At 42.0% G+C, this 24,912-nt stretch overlaps 1 long non-coding RNA gene across 1 annotated transcript in view; it reads right to left on the bottom strand.

Annotated features, from left to right (window-relative positions):
- Nucleotides 1-6: 6 nt before the first annotated feature.
- Nucleotides 7-24,912, bottom strand: part of LOC108448582 — a 73,076-nt gene continuing 48,170 nt past the window's right edge. The window contains exon 3 of the long non-coding RNA XR_001864531.1: nt 7-2,348. This is a non-coding gene — a long non-coding RNA (uncharacterized LOC108448582). The remainder of the gene's footprint in view (nt 2,349-24,912) is intronic.

Genomic DNA, 24,912 nt, shown 5'->3' with positions numbered 1-24,912 from the left:
GAACCGCTATTTCAATCTGCAGAGCAGGAGAAGTGCAGGACAAGAAAAACAACTTTCTCTTTTGCCACTCCCAACAGCTTCAGTTTTGTTCTAGCAGCTACATCCTGCAGGTATGAGAAGGAATCTTAATCTTTTGCCTCTCTGGAGTTACTGGATTTCCTCCATTATCTGCGCCCTTCAAGGGTAGGGCTGAACGATTCAGTAATTCACCTTACCTGTTGCCCTTTTCATTTAGCATCTGGCAGAGAGACTGAATTTGATAAACAGACACAAACATGTTTCCTTGAATTCTTGAACTCCAGCTCCGTCTCTTCTTAGCAGAAAAAACAAGGAGAAAAGAAATAAACCTTGTCCCATATACACGGACAGTTCTCTCCACCCACCAATACAAAGGGCACTACATGGAAAGAGAATCTTCCAGAAAACTGCTTTCCATTTACTGCATCAGGCTCACAATGAGGAACCAGCTACCAGAGCTGCTCTGAACACTAGAAACCCCTTATTTTGCTGGGTAGATGTACTGCTGACATGCCCAGTACCCTTGGTATGCTCACAAAAACCCTGTGTTTTTGTACTCTGCTCTCGTGTCCAGTCACTGCATTTCTACGTGGTTCTGATGAAAGCTTCAGTTTGCTTCTCATTTTAAAAGGGGACAAGGAAAATCAAAATACAGCACACATTTGAACAAGAAAAATATCTGCAGATGCAAAGTAGGGGTGAATTTTCAAGGACAATCAGTTGATGATTCAATACAGAAATGTCCCTCTTTGCAATTCATAATGCTATTGAAGAAGGTGAATTTCATCTTTGTTAATGAAAGTGGCTCAATGTTTATATGTGCATTAACTAACTCACCCATTTTCAAAAGTCACCATTGCACCATAAGAGCAGAGGGAGTACTTCATCTTCCAGAAATTGCTTCTGGGGCAACAAAACTAGGAACCTTAATGGAATGTGGTTGGTCAACTCTTTTCTCTTTTCAATTTATATCCCATCATCTCCTAAAGCCCTATCTTTCATTCTGTGCTGCTGGTGTTAGAGCCCCACTGCAGTTCTCAGAAGTGGTCCTCTGCTATTCAGTGCAGTTGGCTTTTGAATGAAACATGAGGTTTTTTAGCACCTCAGGAGGCTGAGCATGCTTTAGCAGCCCAGCTCCAGCCTCATACACAAGGACTGCCCTTTAATTCCACTTAAATAAATTCAGTGTTGTTGGTTTTGCCCCTGCTCAAAAGGAGCTTAGTGGGAAAGTCAAAACAGATCTCAGCCAAAGGGAAAAAATAATAAAGCAAGCCCATAAATTAAGTCAAGCTAGTGTATCCTAGGAACAAGAAAGAGCTCATGCAGATGAGGCAAACCATGCCATGCATAGAAAGCAAATCCCCACTGCTGGTCCTCCCTCATGCCATTGCAAAGAAAAAAATCTCTATGCGAAGTGTTTGAGAGCATGCTGGAAATAGAGGGGACCTGAAAAAATAGTTGAGAAATAAATTCCACTATTTGGTGGCATTTGTTCCAAAGGAGACAAAGTGTCTTTTGTGAAACATTCCCACCAGAAGCCTTGCAGAGTTTGAACTGCATCCACAGCCCACACTAGTATTAGACATAAAGTAAGATCTTATTGTTTGTCTTTCCTTTTACTATTGAAAATACAAACAGATTTTAAAATGTCTGACTAATTAACTAGGACTGAGCTGCATTTTTCTGGGGATATGAATCAACATAATTATAATTTAAGAAGATCTATTATCATTATTATGGCAAAAAGAGTATGACAGAAGGTGAGAGAGGGTAAGGTGCTTAAACACAGTGAGGAGATTATCCCTAGACTCTAACAATGAGCCCCTGCTCGTTCATCGTATGAAGTTATATCAAGTCTGTAGCATTGTCTATGAACTAGAATGTATTAGGTAAGGATGAGATTTTTAGGAGGAAGTAAGTGCCTTCCAAAAATCCCTTTTGGCTCTGAATGGTTTAGAAACCTAGCTAATGTAACATCTTTCATAACTTGCAGCTAATAACCTTCATGTTTATTTTCTTTGCTGTGAAACTCTGAGGAGTCAATCTAGACCGATTACACTGCCTTAGGCTTTGTGGGAGATGCTGTGGGATTGGAGGGTAAAAGCCAAGTCCAGGCTGATTTGCAGATATTGCCAGGACAGGAGGAATTTCAGCAATGGTCCCTGGAAAAAAGGCAGATCAGTGGAAGTTGTGTGATCCTTTTCTTTTTTTCTCTCAGGAAGGTTGGTATGTGAAGTGCAAGATGCCCATAAAGTCTCCCTTGCAGCCAAAATCACTGTCTCAGCAGGGTCCATTAGTGGAGGATGCATCATCATCGTCTTGCCTTCCTCCTGGGAAAGAGAAATGGAAGGGAAAGGATGAGCTCTGTAAGCAAAACAAAGTAGAGAATGGGAAAGAGCTGAGAGACCAATTAAGCCCTGCACACATGTAGGCTCCCTGCATGGCAGCTGACCTACAAAGGATATTCAGAGTCGACAAAGGGCTGCACATTGAACTGATAGAATAACCGGATGCAAAAGCAATGCAGCATCAACCTGTGTTCAGGGGGGTAGATCACCCTCACATTAACTCTATTATAAAGAGATAATCAATGCCACATAAATCAAAGCAGATATATTGGCATATACACTCAGATTCAGCTCCATTGTTTTGTGTGTGCTCAGTAATAAAGTTTGCAACACTTTAAATGCAAAATGAGAAAGCAGTTTCCAGAAAATTTATTTTATTGCATTTGCAGTTATGCAGCTGGGTGAAGCTGGAAGGAAACTTCCCATGAAAATCCCAGTTCATCCACCACCCCATGGAAGGCAGAGTTTATGTAGGCCATTGCCACCTTGCAAATACTGGGGAATGAGTCTGTTTTGCTCTTTCTCCTCCCACAAACATTCCTGACTTTTCCTGCTGGGAAGAAGGCAGTGAGTGACAGCTGGGAGGGGGTAAAAGAGGCACATGCAGGCTTGAAAACTCACAAATCTGTGTTTGGCTGGTTTGCAAGTGAGCACTGAGGCGTGTCCCTAGACAGACACATCATGGTGATTGAAAGGAGATCTTTTAAGCATAATAATCTTCTATAGTCTATTATTTGAGATGTAGTCTGAGTTCACATTAATGATTTTTCAACCTATTACACTGTCAGTAGCATACTTTCCGATCTTCCCCTTGTTAAGAAACACTTCCACTCCTGCTTCCTCCTCTCAAGCCAGGGGTATTGGAAGGATGCACCCTCTGAGACTGTTTACTTCCATGGAGATCTTTAATAAAAATGCAGTGACTGGAAACTGTGAAGATAGAGCAGTCTGAAGAACAGGAAATTTAAAGAGATAGGTATGCAAAATTCCTCAAGATGCTGCCAAGGCAACAATTTCAGGAGGAAAACAATGCTGAGTAACGTAATTTTCCCCAGTAGCTGCAAGTCATTCAGCAACCTTGAATTAAGCTCACACCTCTGCTGTCTGCACAGTTTCACGGGAGAGGAATGAAATCCTTTATCATGAGGACCTAAAAACCTCCAAAGAGGGTAAATATTAGAAAGTCACAATTAAAGTCAGGGAGCTGGCAGCTGCCCTGCAATGATTAATGGGCTCACACATCTCCTTATGCCCTGGCTCAGCCGTGCTGAGCTAATGCTTGAGAATTTCATAATCTCAGCAGCCCCTTTGCTTTCAAAGACATAGCCTGGATGTCCAGTGATTTCTCCAAGAGACAGTTAAAATGAGTTTGGTTTCCTCTTTCACTCCCCTCTTTCTTGAAAACATCAGTAAAGCTGGGGCATTGCACAGGGACTACCAAACCACCGTGTACGGTAACACCTTGTACACTGAAATAAAGAGCAACTGGACCTTCACTCTGAGGGGGAGATCAGACAGAGAAATCTGTTTTCATAAACAAGCAGGACTAGCAGCACAAGTGGATGGTGGGCTGATAATAAAGAATACTGCATTACTGCTAGGAAAAATTCAGCAGCAAAAAAATACTAGGAGAAAAGTAGGCACACACAGATGCTGTGCATCAATAGAAGTCTCCCAGAGTGCACATCCTGGCTTCAGCAGCAGTGCGAACCCACGGACCAGCCTGGTTCCTGTTTGGCTGCAAACACACATGCACAACTACATGCATCTAATGACTAACTACAACATGCAGGGGAGAGAAAATGGAAACTAACTGAAGAAAGGTGCCTGTATGGACAGAGACCCGTGAGCAACTGAGGATGGGGCTGGCCCATAACTTTTGTGCTACAAGTTTAGTTGCAATTTGTACCCTTGAAATCAATTTCTAATTTGTAATGACTAATTCATTTGCTTCTTTAGATGCCTGACTTCGGAGTCATTGAAACATGCTGCTGTTGCAGCCCTGGAAGGCGATGCCTCATTAAGCCTTAAAACAGGCACCATCTCCCATCCTGCAAGAAAGCCCTGCTGGTGAGAGCTGGGTCAGATGTCCAGGACCCTTCAGTTCTTAGTCTTTCCTGGAGCAGCTACCAAGAGCTAATGAACATCACCCAGAGTGCTGGTATGATGGCTATGTGCCTATTAAACCACTAGGGACTTTGATGGTAAAAATCAAAAGTTGTCTGTTTTTTAGCCCCTTCCAGTCATGCAAGCTGTGGGTAAAACAAGCCAGGTCTCTGTGTGATGATGAAATCCTTCAAAGCAGTTTCCCTTAGCACACTGGTCTTGTCAGGAAAGTATTTTCAAACCTGTATCTAAAAAACATAAGGTGAGATACTGAGGCGTCCAGCTCAACACCTGTCCTTCAAGTTTCCATAACCTGTCCTATCCACTCTGTCCTCAAGGTGTCTGGGGACACAAGGCATGGAAGCCAGACAGCTCCATCTTTACAGTCTATCTGGGCTTTTGGCAGATTCTTGAGCTCATTAGCAAAGTCCCACCACAGCACTAGAGAGAGGGCAAGCACCCTCATTTCTACTTTGCAGCAAAAGGAAGCAAAGTGGCAGGAGATCAACTGACCTCCTAAGGCCAAGAACCGTATCAGGGGCACAGCTCAGGCTCTGTTGTCCCAGCAAGCAGTTCACTCCTTGTCAGCAAGCTTCAGAGCTCAGTGAAGATCAAGACCCCAGGGGTGTCTTTCCACTGTGGGTGATGATGTGGGGCTACACCCCACTACATTCTGGGTAAGGGACAGTCACACAGTGCGCAGAAGATACTGATTGCACACCTGTGTGTACATTTTCCCCACTATACTCAAAACCAGTCATATCTATTAACTCTGTGCACAGAAAGGTTTTCATTGCTTTTCCACTTTTGTTATAGTCACTACTGCTGTAGAAAGTAGATTCAACTTGAAACAAATTAATGTTTAGAACACAGAGCTTCTTCCAGAAGCCTCTTGCATTTAAATTACTGTCTGGATATATGTTTTATAACAAGGCTACTGTTTCAGTTGCCTTTCTCTCTCCTTTAATATGGAGATTTTTATTGCCAGCCATATCTTTTAAAGGTGGCAGCAATGCTGCCCAGGTGCTTTGCACATACAATCACTGCTGGCATGACTGCAGCAATAACAAGTGCTGAGGCAGCACCTGAGGCTAAAGGGGGAGTAAGGGCAGTCATGAGGGAAAATTTCAGGCCTGTCCCGAGCAGTTGTGGTAAACAGCAGCAGAGCAACTCATTGCTCCACCAGGGAATCTCAGCAAGTCATCTCCACTTCCCACAACATCACAAAATTTCCCTGGCAAATTTATCTTCTTCAGTGTCTGTTTTGCAGCCCACCCATCATCTGAGAGGCAAGGGGAAGTCTGGAGCAGGAAAACAAACACAAACACTCAACCCAACTTTTATGAGTCATACAAGGGGGTAAGGGCAGAGGGTGCAGTGACAGTGCTGTGGGCAACTTCCTCAGTGGACAGGGATAGAAAGGAAAGGGAGAAAGGGGATAGGGCAGTGCTGAGGGAGGGGATGCAGCTGGGGAGACAGAAGGCCAGCCTGGTCATTTGTGAATGAAGCCTTTGTCTTATGAGCTTTGGAAGAGCATCTCGGGCCATCACCTCTAAGGCAGCTGGAGTGGAAATTCCCCCATTCCTTCAGTGGCAGGCCTTATTTCCATCAGCTTGTGTGCAGACTCAGTTGACATGCAACTCCAAAGCAGAACCAAAATCTCTCATGCCAGCCGCACACTTCCAAAGCTCATATGATAGTTTCACGTTGGAGACTATGCCTAATAAATCTACCCAACTGCTTTGTGCTAAATCTCATCCAGGACTAATCACTTCTGTCAGACAAGCTGACCTTTCTCACTGGTTCAGCTATATACTTATGTAGCAGTGCTGAACACACTTGATCTCTGAGCTCTGGCTTTGTTCAAACACCCTGATTTTGGTACAGTATGACTACAGACAAAAAAACCCCAAACAAACCAGCAAAAAGAAGAGGTGAAATATTCAAAAAAGAGAATATAATATATTGCTTATCTTCCAGAGAAAGCAAGCAGTACTTATGGCCCTGTAGGAAAGAGAGAAGTCTGAGGTTCAGTAATTCCCTTTCTCTACTCAATAATCTGACATTTTCAGTATGACCCTGTTGGAGGCAGCAAAAACACAGATGTCTGAAAGCAGATGAGAAGTGGTTCAAGTAGGTGCGTTCACACTTCAAAGCTCTCAAAGCTGTCCTACACCTTGCACGCAAATGGGAAAATGGCTGGAATGATATGTCTGCTACTTGTTGGGTTGTTGCTGGGAGAGGTGTCTTCAAGGACAAGCCAATAATGAAATCACTCTCTTAATGCCCCCTGTATCATCACTATTATCTGCCTTCTCATTTGTCAGGGGTTTCACACTTGCTTGGGAAAATTCAGATTCTGTCATCTTCCCTGATCACAGTATCAGGCATGATTTACCAAGGAAGCCAGCTGAATTTCCTCTGAATTCCTCCTTACTTTAGTGTCCAGTGAGTTTCAGGGAAAAAAAACCAAACCAAAACACACAAATAGCAATGCTTCTTCCCATTCTGTAGATGAAATGCAATCTTGGTTTCATGCATAACTCACACACCTCTGTGTAAATACATATAATGCACACATGAGCATGCTCCCTGGAAATTAATCATCACTTTACATAAAAGTCCAGAAGTGCTATTTGTTCACCCAGGAGACAGCTGCAAGTATTTGTAAATAGGATAACTTGTTCAACAGTTGTGCTGAAGGGCCCTTATGGATCCAGATCTGGGACCTGCTGTATTAAAGCATCATACAAAACAGTTCTTCACTCAGAGACCTGACTCCTAGCAAACAGCCCAGAGAAGAAGCCTGAAAGGGCAATAAAAGGGCCATTTCAATTTCACAGCATCTGTAGACAAAGGCAGAGTTGCCTTTGGATAAAATTTCTAATTTCAGCTGTCTGTATCTCACTCTCTAAGACTTTGATGCCAGTGGAACAGGGATGGCTGAGAGCAATGTATGGTCCTTGGCTGCTGCAGCTTATTTTTGGTTTGTGCAGTTTCCTTTCTATCTGTGTTGAAACAAAGGGCTGTGAACTAGAAATGTACTCCATTTAGTAGTTGTTTTAGCAATGAAGCTTTGGCAGGAGAAGGGCTAAGGCAGCAGCATTTCAGTCTCCACAGCTAAAACAGACTGCAATTGTTAACTGGGGTCTAGAGATGAGACTCTGTGTCCAAAGCCCCAGTCCTGAACATCCCTCCTTAGCTTTTTCTGTTGTTGTTGGCTATTCAGCAGTGCAAATCATCATAGACAACCTGATTTCCAGAACCACTTTTCATTTAGAAAGAAAACCTCAAGTGGTGGATTGTCCCAAACCAGGTTTTGTTAACATTCACTCACTTACCTTCAGAGGTAAGGGCCTGCCCAGCAGAAATGGTAAGTGCCTACCAAACACACCTGCATTAGCCTAAACTAGCAACTTATTTCATTGCATTTTCCCTATTTTAATTCAGACAGAAACGACAAAAATATTTGCTTTAACAAAAAAAACCCCAACTTCATACAAAACACTGCAGCAAAAGAATAAGGCAAAATAGGAAAAACATGTTAAAGTCACTTGGAGTAGCAGTTACAGCATGGTAGCCTCTTATTAAGGAAAGAAGAGTAAGTGACACGCTGCACACATACCTATTCTTTACAACAGTGTGTGTGCTCATATAAGACCTTGAATTGTCTGATGAATGTCTTTGGTTTATAAATGTATCTAATTTCTTTTCTTCCTTGCTCTTCCACTCCAGGCCTCTAAAAACTATAGGACCAAAGACAATTGCCTCTCCATGGCTTTATTTCATTCTTGAGAATATAGATTAGAAGCAGGATGCCAAGGAGACCTTGGGATGATTTTAATTGCCTGCAGTTCCTTTTGGAAAAGAGAAGAATAGATATGCAAGGTCCTTGATGAAAGACAGATGGATGACAAAAGTCTACCTCATTGTAAGCTGCTGCAGCAGAAACAGGCATGTGGCAGCACTCATTTGAGCACACACACAATCCTACCATTTCCTCATAAAGACAGACAATCTTAAAGGCTCCCCACAGCTGGACAGCAAGTTTATGGGATGAGACTATGATATGCATGTAGATATCATGAAATGAATTAAAATTGGAAAATGAGAAAAGAGGGGAGGACAAAAGGCAAAGTCCCCAAATGATTAATTTCACAGGCTCAGCAACCATGAGCTGCGTTGCTCTTGCAATAATGCACCTCCAGCTTGGCCAGGAGGAATTTTTCGTGTGTCACAAGGCATCTACACTTTGCCTTGTGCTGTGTCTGCTAGAACATCTTTCTTATTATTATTTACACTTGCACCTCACTGATAACCAGAAGGATGTCACAGACTCCTTTCATATGAATCATAGGAAGAAGTCAGAGCTAACAGGCTGTCTTCCAGAGGGAACCATGGCCTCTTATTTTAATCTGACATCGTCTTATGCAACCAACCTCTTGTTCCTTGTCCTAAAGTTTACAAAGATTTGTAAAGCCCCATTCCCCTGGAGTCTGGTTAACCCCTTACATTGTTTGCATTAAATTGGTTGCTTATTTGCATCAGCCTTTGTGGGTCTATTCTGTTTTTAGTGTGCTGCTGAGGAGGAGGAGCTGCCCACTGAAGAAGGACAAAGAGGAAGCCAAAGTTGTTGAGACCTCTGTTGAACAGGTTAGCGCACATGCCATTCAAGAGCTGTAACTATTCTCTACCAAAATTGTCACTGCTGCTAACACACAAAACATTTCCTTTGAGGGAAGTTTTAGGCAAAAAAGCAAAGTATAGAGATCAATATCTTTGTGACACCATGACTTCTGAAATTCAGTTACACTCTTGACTGAAGGGCTGGTGGTTCAGTAGATACTTGCTCAAGTATGCTCAGTGGTGCTTGTCTAAACCAAAGGTACTGCTTCTCCTTTGGATGCTGCTTCACCAAGCACATGAGGTCAATTGACTGACTCTTCTTTTGGATTGCCAAGGAAAAGAAATTACTCATTGTTTGATTTATAATTAAAAACACTTTATAAATTCATGAAAGAGCAAATGGTTTCACTGTTCTAAGAATAAGTAGTTATATAGTGTCATGTTTAAGTTTTTAAAGAGAGGAGGACACCAAAAAAGATATTTGACAGCTCCAAAAAAAGGAACAGGGAAAGTAAGTTATATAGGGACACTAATGGTTTTAGAGGAGACATTTCAGCTTCACAAAGTCTTTGCAATTCTGTAATAAGATTTCTAGTCTGCTCCCAGTGGAATCAGCACTGAGAACATACCCAAGTGGTGCTTCATCACAGCAATCAGCTGAAATAGGAGGCACATGGCAACAGACTGAGAGACAATATAATTTTTCTCAGAAAAAGGACAGAAATTCTACTAAGAAATTTTATTCCAACTACTTACAGTAAAAAAGAAACAAAACCATAGATATCCACAGGAAGCAATTAGTATCCGTTTTGGCTGCTTTTGATGCAACTTGAACATAACAGCCAGTGTACTGAATCTACACTTTCCAAAATGGGACTGGGACAGGAAAGCTGTGCCCTATAATTTGATTAATATACAGCCAGAAAGCAGCAAGCTGGATGTTTGATTTTATTAACCCTTTAAGTCAGCTCAAACTTCTGTAGTAGCAGTACACTCCTAGCACTGCTGGGCCATTCAGAGTCATGGGGAGTGATTTTTATGGTCCAGGACTTAAGAATCCAGACCCTAGTCCACAGCAAAAGGCCATGAATGTGGCACTGCCTAAGAGCTGTCAACAGGGACACTGAAAGAAGTGGACCCTACCCCAGCATGTAAAGTGGCCAGCACAGCTTTGCACTCTACTGTGCGCTGTGATCCAAACTATGGAAACCAGCTCCAACCTCAGTGAACAAAGCATGGATCATTAATAATAGTTCATAATATGAAGCAGACAGTGTCTCCTAAGCATTACAAACCACTAAACTGAGGCTGGACCAGGAGAAATTGAGAGGAAGTGATTCATATTCCCAGCGAACACAGGCTTATGAAAAACCTCTTGACATCACAGGACTGGGAATGCTGACTTCCCAACAGCACTACAGAGCATCATTTTATGATGAAGTGTCCAAATAGTGACAGTAGGGATGAAATGTCTGCTCTGCACACAGAAAGAAGCCTCAGGTGGGCTTGCTAGGGAGCTGATAAAAGCTTTTGGAAGACACCTTACAGGGAAAGCAGACTGGATTTGTACTGCTGGTGTTCACTGTTCAAGGGGACCAGAGGGAACTAAAGTAACCAAAATCCCACATTTCTGTTTCTAATACTGATTTTTTTCATTATTTTTTATTGTTTCTGTAAGTTAAATAGATGATCTGGGTAAAGCTTTGCAAACAATATGGATACTAGAGCCTTTTGGATTAAGATTGGCTACCATCTTTTCAAAGTATTTACAAAATATGGCTGAACAGCAGACCTCTCACCTCTTTCCTATTTGTGTTCTGTGAACTACTATATGCATTGTAATGTAAACCATACCATACATCTATACTTGATCCTTTCTGTATTGTCACTGCATCTCACAAGAAATGTGATTTCAGAGCCAGTGAAAGCCATCATTCCTCCCATGCAACTGGTGCAGGGGTGTTTTTAGTCATTTGTGTTGGAGCTGCAACAGGACAAGAACCACTGCCGCATTTAACAGTGTGAAACATCTTTTGTGCCACTCACAACAGCAGAATGATCTCGAAGGACCAGCTTCTTTTAAAACAGGCCAACTTCCAGCACGAGCATGAAATCCTCTAGTTCGTATCACAGATGCACGTAAACATCCAAAAGTAAAGAGGAGTGACCGGGACAGTCCACAAGGCCCCCAGCTGTACCACTGCCCCACCCATTCCCACAGTGGCTGTTTCTGCTCACAGCACCATGGGGCATTCCACCAGGCTCTCCATGTCAGGCTGGTTCCAATTCATTCTTGCTGCCTGACAGACGTGACCTGTGAGGAGCAGCTGACAAGCAGTCAGTTCATTGCCTCATGAAAGATGCACACATTCGCTGCCATTCAAGCTCAATTTTTCATAAGAACAAGAATGTGCTGTTCCAAATGTTGTACTCAGCATCTTGGAATGATGCCTTTGATCAGGGGCACTGGGGCCAGCAGAAAAATGAATTATTACACAAGACACTGTCTTTGTCCATTTCTAAAGTTCAAGAGAAAGATGCAGGCACTTAACTGACTGACTGCTTGATACTGTTGTTTCTGTAATATCCAGGACCCTGCTAGATTTCTAGAAGAGACATGACCAAACTGTTCTTCTGAATCAAATTTCAGCCTACTTGATTCATCAAAATGGTGCAATGACAGTGTATGAGATGACGCTGTGCCTGCACTAGGTTTGAAGTCATTTATGGTAAACAAAGACACATTAAAGCAAGGCTGTACTTAAAAATGGCAAAAGAAGCATGACTTGAGAACATTATTTCTTTGAGCTGTTGATTTTTGTCTCAAAATTGTTTTAATTTGAAAGTCCTTTGCCTAGAAATGCGATTGTTTGCTAAATCATAAATATTTGGGTTTCTTCCAGCAACAATTCCCTGACTTCCTCAGATCAGAAAATTATTTAGGCTGCACTTGGCTCATGCTCAGGTGCCTCTTTTTACAAAACTGAACACCTACAAATTATAGGAATTATAAATATATTCCTTAGCAAATGAGGAGCTGAGAAATTTCATGATGCAACCTGATAACTAGACAGATGGGTAATTACAGAAAGAGGGAAAAGGAAGATTTAAAAAAATCCATGTAATTAAGACAGTGAGATGAACCCCTAGAGTACACCTAGCCCTCATCAAAACCACATCATGCACTGATGCAATGGCTCATCACATGTCCATTTCCCTAGAGAGAGCTGAGTAGTGATTGATGATGTATTCTTCTACTTTCACAAGGTCTCAAACAATGCTCTCATTAGAAAGACCACTGTAAACCTGTCTTTTAGTTGCTGCCACATAGTTTCCTACCTGCTAGCATGCTCCTCTCACCTGCTTCACCAAACATCTCAGCCAAATTGCTTCCTCTCCCCTCAAGCTCTCAAAGTGCCCCACCAAGTGTGGTCAAACCATACTCTTTAGCACAACTGTGGAGTGTTTCCTACTACGTATATGTAAAACTGAGATCTGCAGGGACACAGGGCAACTCCATTCACTCTTCGCTCATCCTGGGATAAAATGAAGAACCCAGGATACAAAGATTCTCTCTGAACCATCCTGTTTCCATCTATGACAGGTAAATACATTCTGTCCAGACTAGGCTCCATCTTGAACTAATCTATTTTCACCTTTGTTTTTTGTCAGGAACAAAATTGTGCTGTTCCAAATTCTCTAAGTGGAAGTCTACTTTGGAGCCTCACTTTCCTATAGTTAAAAACTTTCTTCTAATTGCTAGCCTGAATGTATTCCTCAATAATCTATGCCCTGCTATTCTTGTGCCAAGACTGACTGCTAGCTTAAATTATTCTTTCCAACACACAGGGCAAAGCCCTGTTGCCTCTTCACCATCATTTTACTATGTGACACAAATCTTCTTCTCCCTTTTTATTACCTTTCCTTAAAGCAAACCATCAGTGAACACATTTTTAAGTTCATCCTTTTTGAATATGAGTGACCAGAACTGCACTCTTGATTCCAAAAACACAACAGCTGCAATTCCCCTCTCTATCAACTGTACAGAGAGAATTGCATTTGCCCTTTCCCCAGCTGCATCAAATTGGTATCTTATGCTGCAAAATACAGTACAGGTTTTCAAAAAACATATTGCACAAATTAACCTAACCCCTTTTTGCAATAAAATAATTGAATGTCCTGACAAAACAAATGCTGCTAGTCTTATCTGGACCAAGCCACAAGCACCAGTGCCTCACTCCTCTCTAAGTTATGAGCCCATTTTCCAGCAAAGAGGATTATGTTTAATCCTTAGGTGAATAACCTTGTACTTGGTACCATGCCATTTTACAACATTTCTACTGCATAATCTTCAAGGTCATCCAATACTTCTTGCACAGTATCTTGATCTTCCTTTTATCGATGTGTCTCACAACTTCATGTCAGTAACAGAAAGCTATTTCATTAACTATCTCTACTTTCTGAGCCAAAGTCACTAATAAAAACATTAAGCAAGATTGGTCCCCAAACCATTCCCTGAAAGAGTCTCAATAACCTCCCTCCAACCTTCCTATCACTTCTTGGCATCTCCTTGTTACCCATCTGCTTCTGCTACTTTCTAATCCCCATCTTCTCCAGTTTATTCAACTCCCTGTGAATTGTGGCTTCAAAAAATTTCTGTTTATTGCATTTCTTTGCCAAGATGATCAGTTATTTCATTACTTAAAGGTATCATATAAATTTGGCACAATCTCTGAAAACCCTATGTTATATTTATTTGGTCATTTGCCGAGGATAACAGCTCTGGCACAGGCACGTCCTGCCGTGGAGCAGGGAATTGCAGCAAACCAGGCAAGTTCCTAGAGCCAGGGGAGCCACAAAGAGCACCAACACCAGCTGGGAGCTGGCAGCTCCCTGGGGAGTGGCTGCAGAGGTGTAGGTGGGATTGGGAGGGACAGTGGATGCCTCCAGTGCCACATTAAGTAATCCTGGGGACTGCTGGTGAACAGGGTGTGGCACGGCAGTGCACAGGATGGGTGCCTCTCCACAGGAGGCTATTCCACTGGTGCAGCGGGAGAATCAAAGTGCACACCACTCAACAACTGGTCAGTCCTTGTGGGTCCCTTCCAAATCAGGATAATCTTTGGGTTTTTTCCTACTTTGCATCCATTCTTGGTCATTCTCTGCTTCCCAAATTGCTCTATATTCCTGAATAGGAACTGAGGTTAGATTAGTATGTCAGCCTATCCCTGAGATTTCCTGTTGTTTAGTCAAATGGTGTAAATTCAGATTTCACATGTTTATTTTAAAAATCCACAGGATTCTTACTTTGACACCAGGACTTCATGCACAAATTGTAGCAGGATTCTGGGAAAGACATAACCAACCCCTCAGGCATGTCCACTGAAGTCCCAAAGTTTTGCACCACCTAGAATAAGGTAGTTGTCTCCCCTTTCTACCTCAGAGCTACTGTCACTTTCCTTTTGTCCACTCCAGTATTGAACAAGGGTGGGAAAGTATTGGCTTGATCAGGTCCAACAAAATCATCTTTCCTGAACAGAAAGGCAATGCAGTTTCTTAGTTTTGGAGCTTCACTGATGTTACATTTAATTGTAACCCACCCTTATTGCACAGTGCATCTCCCTCCATCCCCCCACTCTTCCCTCGCTTTGTAATTATTGGATTGCAAGATCTTTTTTCTATTTGCTTTATTTGCCTTTACTTTGAGTGCAGCTCAAGCTAGTTTTTGACAGTTCTTTCTCTCTAGGGAGTCACGTGTAATTTTCCTCTTAGTTTTAAACTTTTGTGCTTATTTAAGCTACTTCATTAATTTAGACCTAGGGCCTAAGAATTCTATTTCTAATTTTTAGAATTTTTAATGTAAAAAGTGGGAATCACCCTTGGGAGAAGAGTAATGTTAAGGCTGAGATTGTCCAACAATCATGTTCACTGTAGTTTAAACATCCAGCCTGAATAAAAATTTTCTGACTTAGATGACCTGAAGACAGAGAGGAACAGGCAAAACTCCCAGAACAAATCTCATTCATGTTACTTCACTCCTCATTAGACACCACAGTCTGATACTGTTTCAGTCTTTGAGGTTGAACAGTTGATTGTCTCCATAATTAATTCTTCCACTTCCTCTCAGTGACGAAGGGGGAGCTCCATGATTATCTGATAAGTTAAGTAGTACATTCACTCACATTAAAAACAGGAATATCTCCCAGGGATCCCACCTATTGAACAACAATAATAAAAGATGACAAGGACCAGGAACACTTTTTCCCACTAAATACACATTGGAAAAGATAGGAAGACTAGAAGACAAAAGGTTGCAGTTATTGCTTACTCACTAGCTCTGCTTAAAAGTTTGAGAACTCACACTCATTACCATGACTCATTAGCAATTTCCCTTCCAGATACACTGGACAAAACGGACAAAGAGGTGTTTATGTCAAAGTGAATCCGTGTTCTCAGAGGGTTTCTGAGGCTGCATTGCACTGGAGTGATGAGGCCTCCATTTTGCCAGGGAGCTCGGGACAGGCTCTATGACTGCTATGAGGGGCTCCCATGCAAACCTGAGCTCTGGCAGCTCTCCATCACTTCCAGTGGGCAGCAGCTCCAAGGGCAGTTAAACTGTCTTGTACCTCGTGGTGTCCCAGGCTCTCAGCCTGCTCGTCTTCAGGCTCCTCTGGAACAGTGAATTTAGTGAAGATGATTTTGCAACAGAAGATGTCTCTTCCAACAACTCACTTTATAGAGTAAGAAGGGCAGAAAAACTGAGCAGTACTTTTTTCCATTATTAAGCACTCAAAAAGAGTATTTAAGAAATGAGAAAAATGGGTAGCATTTATATCTAAATGAAGGATAGAATTGCCCCTCTCATACGCCCTCAGAAGAGTAGGGAAACTGTGCCACAGAGACATCTGGATGTTTTTCAGGACTTGAGTGCTTTCCATCTGGGACCATAAATAAAAAAGTAGCACTGCAATAATTTTCCATTTCTAGACCAGACAATAAAATTACCTACCCCCAGAGCCATTAGATGCCAGAAAAAGGTACAGATTGACTTTTAATAATCATTGATTGAAATTGAGCTGCATGTACATGCGACAGTAGCTAGGACAGAATTGGTAGCGTGCCTGCAGATCAGCCAAATAGAGCAACACAAATGGCACATCCAACATGAAGTGCTGGCACGTGTGCAGGCACAAAGCTGAGATGCAGCACGTTAACCCAGGCCTCATCCTGCTGCCCATGTGTCTACTGGAGCCCTGCTCAGGTGTCCCAGGAGACAGCTGGTCAGCATACCTGCTTGCAGGAACCAGCTATGCTTCTCAGAAGACATGTGCACTCCAACATAGCTGGAAAAAGCAGCTGACAGAAAAACTCTGGCAAGAGTTTACTGTTGTACTGGCCAAATCCAAACATTTGTCCAAAAACCCAAACAAAGCAAACCAGAATTCCCACTGCGGTCAAGTGGACTCTTGTATAAACATGGCTAACCAAGGTCATTCAAAGAGTGACTATTTTCCTCTTAGACCTCTGAGTCATTTCTAGAAGCACTTCTACAATTAATACTAATGAACTAGAATTTATACTACTACTAAGACTGATGTTTCAGAAGCTGCCTGGGTAATATGGATGTCTTTACCCTTCTATTTTTAATTGGAACTCAGCATCCAGATGTCTTAAAGCAGATAAACCCCCTTTCTTGATAATATGCTGTAACTCAGTGGCACAATCCTGGCATGGAGACTAGGGTGGTAGCCTCTCTCTGAAGCAAAATTTTCTCCAGGCCTGCTCCAGGCAGAGAGGACTGGAGTGGGAACTGCCATTCCCAAGAAGCTGGAGCACTATAGCTTTCTTCACCTCTGACAGTGAAATGTGCCCTTGCCTGCCCAACACACACACACTCAAGCTGGAGAAGGTTTAATGAGCCACTCTGCCAGCTAATGCAAAGGTTTTATACCAGATAAAACAAGGGGTAATTGCAGCTTTAAAATGGAAAACGTTCTCTCTTATACAAAAATGCATTTCACTGAAGAGGGTAATTTACATTTATTGTTCGAAGAGTGACTACTACATATTTCTTGCAAAATACACATTTCTTAAAAGCTGAGAATCATTTAGAAAGTGTTTAGAAAAACACTTCCCTTGAAACTCTGCAGGGTATTTCAGGTTAATTTCACCATCATCATTTGTTCTTCCGGATAGACTGGCCAGCTCAGGATTCCCACACTCCATCCTCAAACCATCCCCAGTTCCAGTGGTGAAATGTAAAGACTCCAGGCCTCTTGTAATGCAGTCTCCTTACTTTGGCTGGGCTCATCTGAACACAGCCAGGGCAGGAATTGAAACTAAACCCTGCGAAGTAGCTAGAGCAGGTCTATGATCCAATATAAGATTTCAGTTCTTTTTCATTTCCCATACAATCCACTTGTGATTAAAACTGGACAAAAAACATATTACAGTCTGCCACCAGTGGCTTGGGGACAGAGTGGATTAATTACCATAAATGTTCTTCTGCACAGATTTCACAGTCTGGTACCACCAGGTCACTGAGGTAGTTTGCAAGGCTTGAGCACCATTAAGTTTTGCCTCTAGGGCAACGCGTGGCTCCTGGCAGAAGCAGCACTGATGGTTGTGCTGCTGTCACTGCACTTAGGAAATTGTCCTTCACCCACGTAGCACTGGCCTTGTCTTAAGAGAGGATGTAATTTCCCAGCTGTAATCTCCATAAGCATTTCTGAGTGGCACTTTGATGCCATGCCTGTAAGTACTGATGCCAAAGAACAACTTAAATTAAGAGATAATGGGGCAAACATTGGCCTATTTATTGGATTCCTTTTTTTTTCTTGCAGAGTAGCAGAGTAGCACTGCACACAAAAAGAGTTCTGCATCTCAAGTAAATCATCAGCAAAGAGCACCGCAGTCACACTCTCACTCACAGTAATCTCTCGAGGTTCAATGTGCACTGCTGCTACACAACTGCCTGAAAGGTGAAAAATTCTAAAGTCTCCTTTCACAACAAACTGCTTTCCTCTCTAACTTCACATATGTTTGCACAGTCTGCCGCTGTTCCTAAATTTAATTTGGACTTGATTCTTGGATGCTTCCAAAAAAACCCCCATAAAAACTATTCAAGAAAAAAATCACCAAGGTTTTTACAGCCTCCATCTGAAGGTGTAACTTACCTGAACTTCAACTGAAGTAATTACTAAAACATGAGATAGGAAGGATGCTAGATCCTCAGTACTGGAAATACTTGGCATTTTTTGGGAATGGTTAAAAAATGATCCAGGACCAAAAGCTATGGCAGCTTGTATGATGAATCTCCACAGCTCTGCCACTTTACACAACAGGAGGGGCATGACCAAACTAAATCTGCTCCCTTCATTTCTACTAAACCAGAGAGAATAATGTCCCAAAATTATAAACCTTGGATTCAGCTATGAAATAAGGTATATGGAAGTCTTGGCACCATATGCTAAGATGCATATATGCTAAGACTACATGACGAAGTGACCACAGGACCTGGGCAGGTTTATTGCCCCCCTCCCAGTCTCTTCTAGCATGGACACAAAGCAGCAGATATTAACCAATATAAATTTCCACCTAAAAAAAGCAATAAATTGTAGTTGTACCTGGAAGAGCTTATCCATAAAGGAATATTTCCAAATCAACTAAGAATCTATTTCTGAAGTACCACAGCTATTTTGCTTTCACTCCCCATCTGCACACTCCCCTTTCACATTAAGAATTCCTCCTTGCAGTTCAGCGTCTGAAGTGATTATGCCTGAACCACATGACAGCCTTCTTGGTGTGGAACAAGAGTGTTGATCGCAGCAGGGGAAGACTGGTGGTTTCAAGCCCATGACTCCCAGCTAGCTGTCTGAACCAATAAACCAGAAAAAGCCTTTCTCCTGCATCAAAAATGTAAGTAGCAGTGGACCTACTGGGTGCCCCTAGAAATTGTTGTCATGTACATGCATATAAACACAGAGGTCAAATTATCTCTTTCAAGGTGATGCAGGGATTTCATTACTTTGAAAATGATAGAATCTAGTGGAGGTGAATCCTTATTAGATGGAGTGGTCAAGTGAAACACATTGTTTTATTCATGATGAGATCGTGACTGCATTATCAAAAATGTCTATGGGTTTCTACTCAGCATTTTCCCTACTTGTGCTGCTCTGGTTTAAACTGCATCTCCTGTTCTTTTGTTTCCCATCCTTTCCCTCTTTCAGCCTCTGAAAATGAAGCCAGCCAGCTGGATACGTGAGTGCTTGATTTGACGACTCAGTGCTCAGGACATAGACCTGAACCTTACAGTGCTGGCGTGAAGTCACAGATATTTTGGGGCCAGTTGGGGCCATTCTGGTATAATAACATGGCACCAGACTTGCTAACCAAGACATGGGGAAAGAACAGAGGTGACTGGAAATCTAGGACAGAAATCTGGGGACTGAGGCTTCAACATTCCAATCTTTCCTGCAGCTTACCTCATCAATGACCCTCAGTTCAATGACTTAATTCCTCAACACCACTGTTTTCTCAGCAGACTTACAAGAGTGTTGGGAAACTTGAGTAACTTATGTGCCCAGTGATACACAAAATAGCTTTGGTGGGTTTCCAGAGCCACCTGAAGCGCTCAGAACTTCAAAAATCTTAGAGAGAATCAGGAAATTATGTGAGTGTATAGTATGTAAAAACTTGCATGTTCTCCTTTGCAGTGTGATGACCCAGTAGAGGTTAAATAGGATTAATTGGGTTAAATAGGAGAGCTCTGGAGTAATTTAAATGCCTCCTTTTGGCCCTCTTCATTCTGCACAAGCCTTCTAGTCCCCCCGGTGCTTTTCCCTTCCTGTACCCTCCCCACACACTGCAATTCACATTAGCACTTGGAAGTTCAGTGCTGTTTGAACTCCAAACATCTGCCACCAAATTATTTCTCTCTCCCAGTTCACTGAGCACACATTCTGCATCACTGAACTACAGAGTTTATCCACTGACAACAGGCTGATCATGGCAGCGCCAACCTTTCACAGATAAAGTGCACTTATGTGAGGGGAAGCACCCAGAGCACACTACAAAAAAAGAAAGAGGATGGTTCTTCTGATAAATACAGAGAGTTCCTTCCTTTCCCCAGCTCCAAAAGACCCTCAAAGCAGGTATCTGATACAGTAAGTGGTCCATTAAATTGAGCCAGCCACTAAATGACAGTGGAATGCCTTCGGCAGGCACAGATGGGCCCGTTGTGTGTGCAACAAATTGATTAAGGTCTATGCTGTCACAAGGAAGAGTCAATCAATCCAGAAGGGCTGGTTGCTAATTTCTAGCCAGGAGGAAGCTTCCCCGCTGTGCAGGGGATTATGCAAGCCTGAATCTACAGGCATGCTTTTCCTTTGCTCATTGGCAGAGCAATGGCTGTACGGATACCGCTTTTAAGTGTCCCTTTACTGATTTAAATTAGGGGAGAAAATAATCTAAAGTGCTCATGACATCTACATGAATGCAAAATGAATTCATCATGATTGGCATTATTACAATGAGCAGCAAATCCCTTCATAATGGCAGGATATTTAAGAAGTAATGTGCTACTGGATCCCTTGTCTATAAAAGTGATAATAAGGAAATGGCTATGTCACATATATTTAAGAGGAACTCAGCTACTGGCAAGCTGCTGCTTCAAAGACTCAAAAGAGAAATGCAAATGCTTGTGGTTTTTAGCACCTCAGCCGCACAATTAATGTTGCTCTGTACTTAATGGATCTTTTTCTGTCTCTGATTCTGAGCCATGTAGACCACTTTACAGTGCTAAAATGTTCCCTACAGGATGCTTGCTAGTGCCATATCCGACCTAATTTTCAGACATCTGAAAAGAGAAGGTTTCAGCCATTCCCTTGGAAAATGTTATGCAGTCTCAGAAAGGTTAAGAGTTGGAACAGGCACCTGTAACTCAACCCAAATCTCATTTCTCTATTCATCTACAATCAGGATTAGAAGACACCTAAGGCATGCAAGTTTTATTTCTACTGTTACATCAAACCATCCAGCATAGACCAAATTCATCTCACTGAAGGCAAAGCACTGGTTACTATGAAGCTCACCTAAGTGCAAAAAATGAGAAGAGAATGTACAAGTGTGCATGTACAGACCAGTAAGGCCAGAAATATTTCCTGGGACAAATATTCAGACTGCCCATGCAAATGCCATATCTATGACAGTCAGCAACGGCTGTAACCAAATCACACCACCAGCAGAAGTTGTGTCAGCATTTGGCAATTCTGTTTTTCCATACTCCTGTGATGGAAGATTGAAAGCATCACAACAACTCAGGGCAAAAATGCCCAACAGGAAGCAGAGCACCTGGGAGTTGTTGAAGTAAATGAGTGCAGCACTACTGAAAAACGGGTGTTGCATTGGTCAGTGCCATCAGTGCTAATTTTGGCTCAGTGCCTTCAGCACATTATGGAAATCAGAAGCTCTGTGGCTCTCCCCACAGAGTACACGAAGTCAGCTCTCCTGTGCACCTCTTTGGGTTTATTAAACACCTGTGATCCACAGCAAAACATCTCTTTTTCCTACTCCTCTTATGCTGTCCCTTACCTTCTCCCTGTAATACAAAACTCCTTTTTTAACACAGACAGGCCACAGCAGGGTGGTGGAGTTACATTGTAAGCTCGCCCTATAAACTGAAAAAGATCTAGAAACTCTACTTTTTGCACTTGAAATGAGAAGAACCATTTGCTGGTGCTGTCTTAAGATGATCCTCCTGAGAATGCTTTCACAACAATAACATTTATAACCTCAGAAATTTTATTTAAAAAATTAAAAGTTCAGAGGCTAGGAACAGATAGGTTTGAGCTCTCGTACACAAAAGCAATCTTTGTAATCAAGTGTCGTTAAGTTTCTATGAAAACTAGTGATGTTTGTGTTTTAAGCTGCTTTTGGAAATAGATGACAAGGAAGAAATTGTTCCTATGTGCTTTTAAAATATGATTCCTTTTGCAATCAGTTTCACAAGAACTTGGTAAGCTAGCTTGAAAACACCTCATATTTGTTAGAATGTGCTAATAGAAAAAAGGCTCTCATTCAGAAGCTCTGCTTTTGTGCTTTCACTTTGCTTCAATATAAATGTTTTGTAAAAAATAGTCACATTCCACACAAGCTGTATATCAGGCCCAAAAAGACTGTTGTATGTTTCTAAAAAGGGAGCTAGAAAGCAACCAAGAAATTCATTTGCAGGCTGTGGACTGGCTGCTATTGCTCAATAATATACAAAATTACTGCTCTAGTGAATTCATGAGAAGGGTACCCTGCTTTGAGTTTTTTTCTGCTGGCTTCCAAACCCATCATAAAAGAAAACAACAAGTCACACAGTTCTCTCACCGTGTTCTGAAATACAGCCAGGAAGCTGCCCTGTTCCATTTCTGAAGACCCAAGTCAGTGAGAAGAACCTGAGCCTGACTTTACACTCCACCTTGGCAGAGGCTAACAGGCATAACCTTTCCAGAAATGGCCCATGTGCCCAGCTAAACCCAAACTGTGGGGCTTCCACACTGAGATATATTTCTCCTGTTGTCTGTGCCCAGCTTTTGGATGCAAAGGGAGAATTGTAATATTCTCGGGTTTTGGTCAGACTATCTTTGCAAGACACAATTTTCCCTCTTTCAGAGGCCAGCACCACTACTGAGGCAAACGAAGTGCAAGCAAGAGAGGCTCCTTCCTAAGTGCAACAAAAAAAAATGCACAGTGCCAGACTTCACCACAGACAAGCACCAAGAGTAGCGTATCACACTAAAACTGCAAATGTTGCAGAGTCAAACTGCTAAAAAGGAAATTATTAGAAACTTTTAAAAAGAAAAAAGTCGACTTGGAAATCCTGCCAGATATGGAGGTTGGATGTCAAATTAGAATAGTCCGAAAAGTTCTGTCTTTCAAACGCAAGAATATTCTACAATGTTACAACCCAACTACAACAGTAGCTGAGTACACATTTTGCACATTTTCCCCCAAATCTGTCTCACTGTGACAGTAAAACAAACCAGTGGAAAAAAAATCTAAACACTAAACATGTATCCTTCCAGTAACAGCCTTCCCTCTGCTTTGTTGCATACAAGCAGGCAGTAAAACCCTGACAGGAGAACATCCAACGATACATGAGACACAGACGATAGAAGTACTGTCTCCAAAGCGCTTGACAGGCAAAAAAGTGATACTGTGAAAGCCCCAAAAAGGGTTAAACCCAAAGGAGACCAGGGTGATGTGGCTGCTAGTGTTACTCACAGAGGACCCTGAGAGCAGAAGGCAGTCAGGCAGTTCGGTACATCATTTGTCTTACGAGATGGTTCAGCCGCTCCCATCCTGCATTACCAATCAACCACTCTTCTGGTTCTGACCAGGCTAGAATGCATTTGAAGAGGTATCTCAAACCCTGTGTCCCATGCAGAGATCCTGCTGGATAGGTATGCCTTGGCTGAACAAAGGTCCAGTGCAGCAGCACCAGATAAAATTCCCAGCTTTGACTTCTGAGGACATCAGGATGATCTGGCCGCCCCTCGTAACATTAACATGTGGTAGCTCACTGAAATCATGCTATTTGCTTTTACTGACTTCTTAGGATTGCAATCCAGTGGAGCCTTTACAGCCTCTTTATTCTAAAGAAGCATTGCTTAACAAAGAGCAGGGGAATTAATTTTCCTTAGCATTGAAATCATAAGTTAAGACATAAATAACACTCCAGTATTTGAGCAGATGATGAAGCAATGTATACAGCTTTCAGTGGAAAGAAACATGTTCAGTGTTTCTGTTTACTTACTAAAGGGGAGTGTTATCTCTGCTGATACTGACTCTGACCTGGTTTACCTACACTGAAAATGCAATTGCATTTGGCAAGTGAGACTTCTGTGGAAACAGACACAACAGCAATATTTTAGGAGGAAGAAAGTGAGAACCTCCAAAATCTGTAACTGAGGTTTAGGAATGGTGAGAAACGGTACTGTCTATCAATTCCTTCCACTATCACCAATGAACCCCCTGATCATCAGTCTTTTATATTTAGTCTGCTTTAACAAAGAGAGGATGAGCCGATAGTACAGCATAACTGAGATTCTGTTATGCCTGCAACTGGCTAAAAGAAAGTAATCTGTGTGGCCAGAAGAACTCTTTCCATGATTTCCCTATCGAGAAATATGAAAATCCTATTTGCAACTCCACTGAGACACAGAGTATATTAAAAAAACTCTTAAAAGAGTTGATGTTTTTCAGCTATACAACTGCTTCACTTAATTGATAACTCATTGTGGCCTTTAAGAAAGGTGTTTTGAGGAAAAAGAGAACCTATTACTATCCCTTGCCCAAGAAATGTAACTGTGGCACTAACGAGCACTGCCAGTCCTCCTCTGCTCACCTCCGAGCTCTTCTGCCTTATCACTAACATGCTTATCTGTTTAGACTGTAAGATATTTAAGTCAAATAAGATGCCTTTCAAAAAGCATTTCTTTGATATAGGGACAACCTTGTATTCTAAATTTTCACCAAGTCCACCAAAGCAATGTTCTCAGACATGCTACCCTTCCCCTGGGTACAAATACCTTCCCCTTGCACAAATACCTTCAGACATGACCAGTGTATGCCCCAGAAGTGAAAGCTTTATGACTCTGCAATTTATTGCACCTGTGATTTTATAAGAATAATAAACATAATGTTACAAGTTGGCACTATCTAGCTCATAAGCAAACTGAAACGGCATCAAAATATACTTCCCAACTGCAGCTCACTACACTGGGCTGAGCAAACTTTCAACCTACATAGATTTGAAGTAGCCTTT

Source organism: Corvus brachyrhynchos, unplaced genomic scaffold (assembly GCF_000691975.1).
Source record: "Corvus brachyrhynchos isolate BGI_N302 unplaced genomic scaffold, ASM69197v1 scaffold115, whole genome shotgun sequence".
Classification (NCBI taxonomy): domain Eukaryota; kingdom Metazoa; phylum Chordata; class Aves; order Passeriformes; family Corvidae; genus Corvus; species Corvus brachyrhynchos.
Note: the sequence above shows the minus strand (reverse complement) of the source record. Positions and strands in the feature narration are given on the sequence as shown.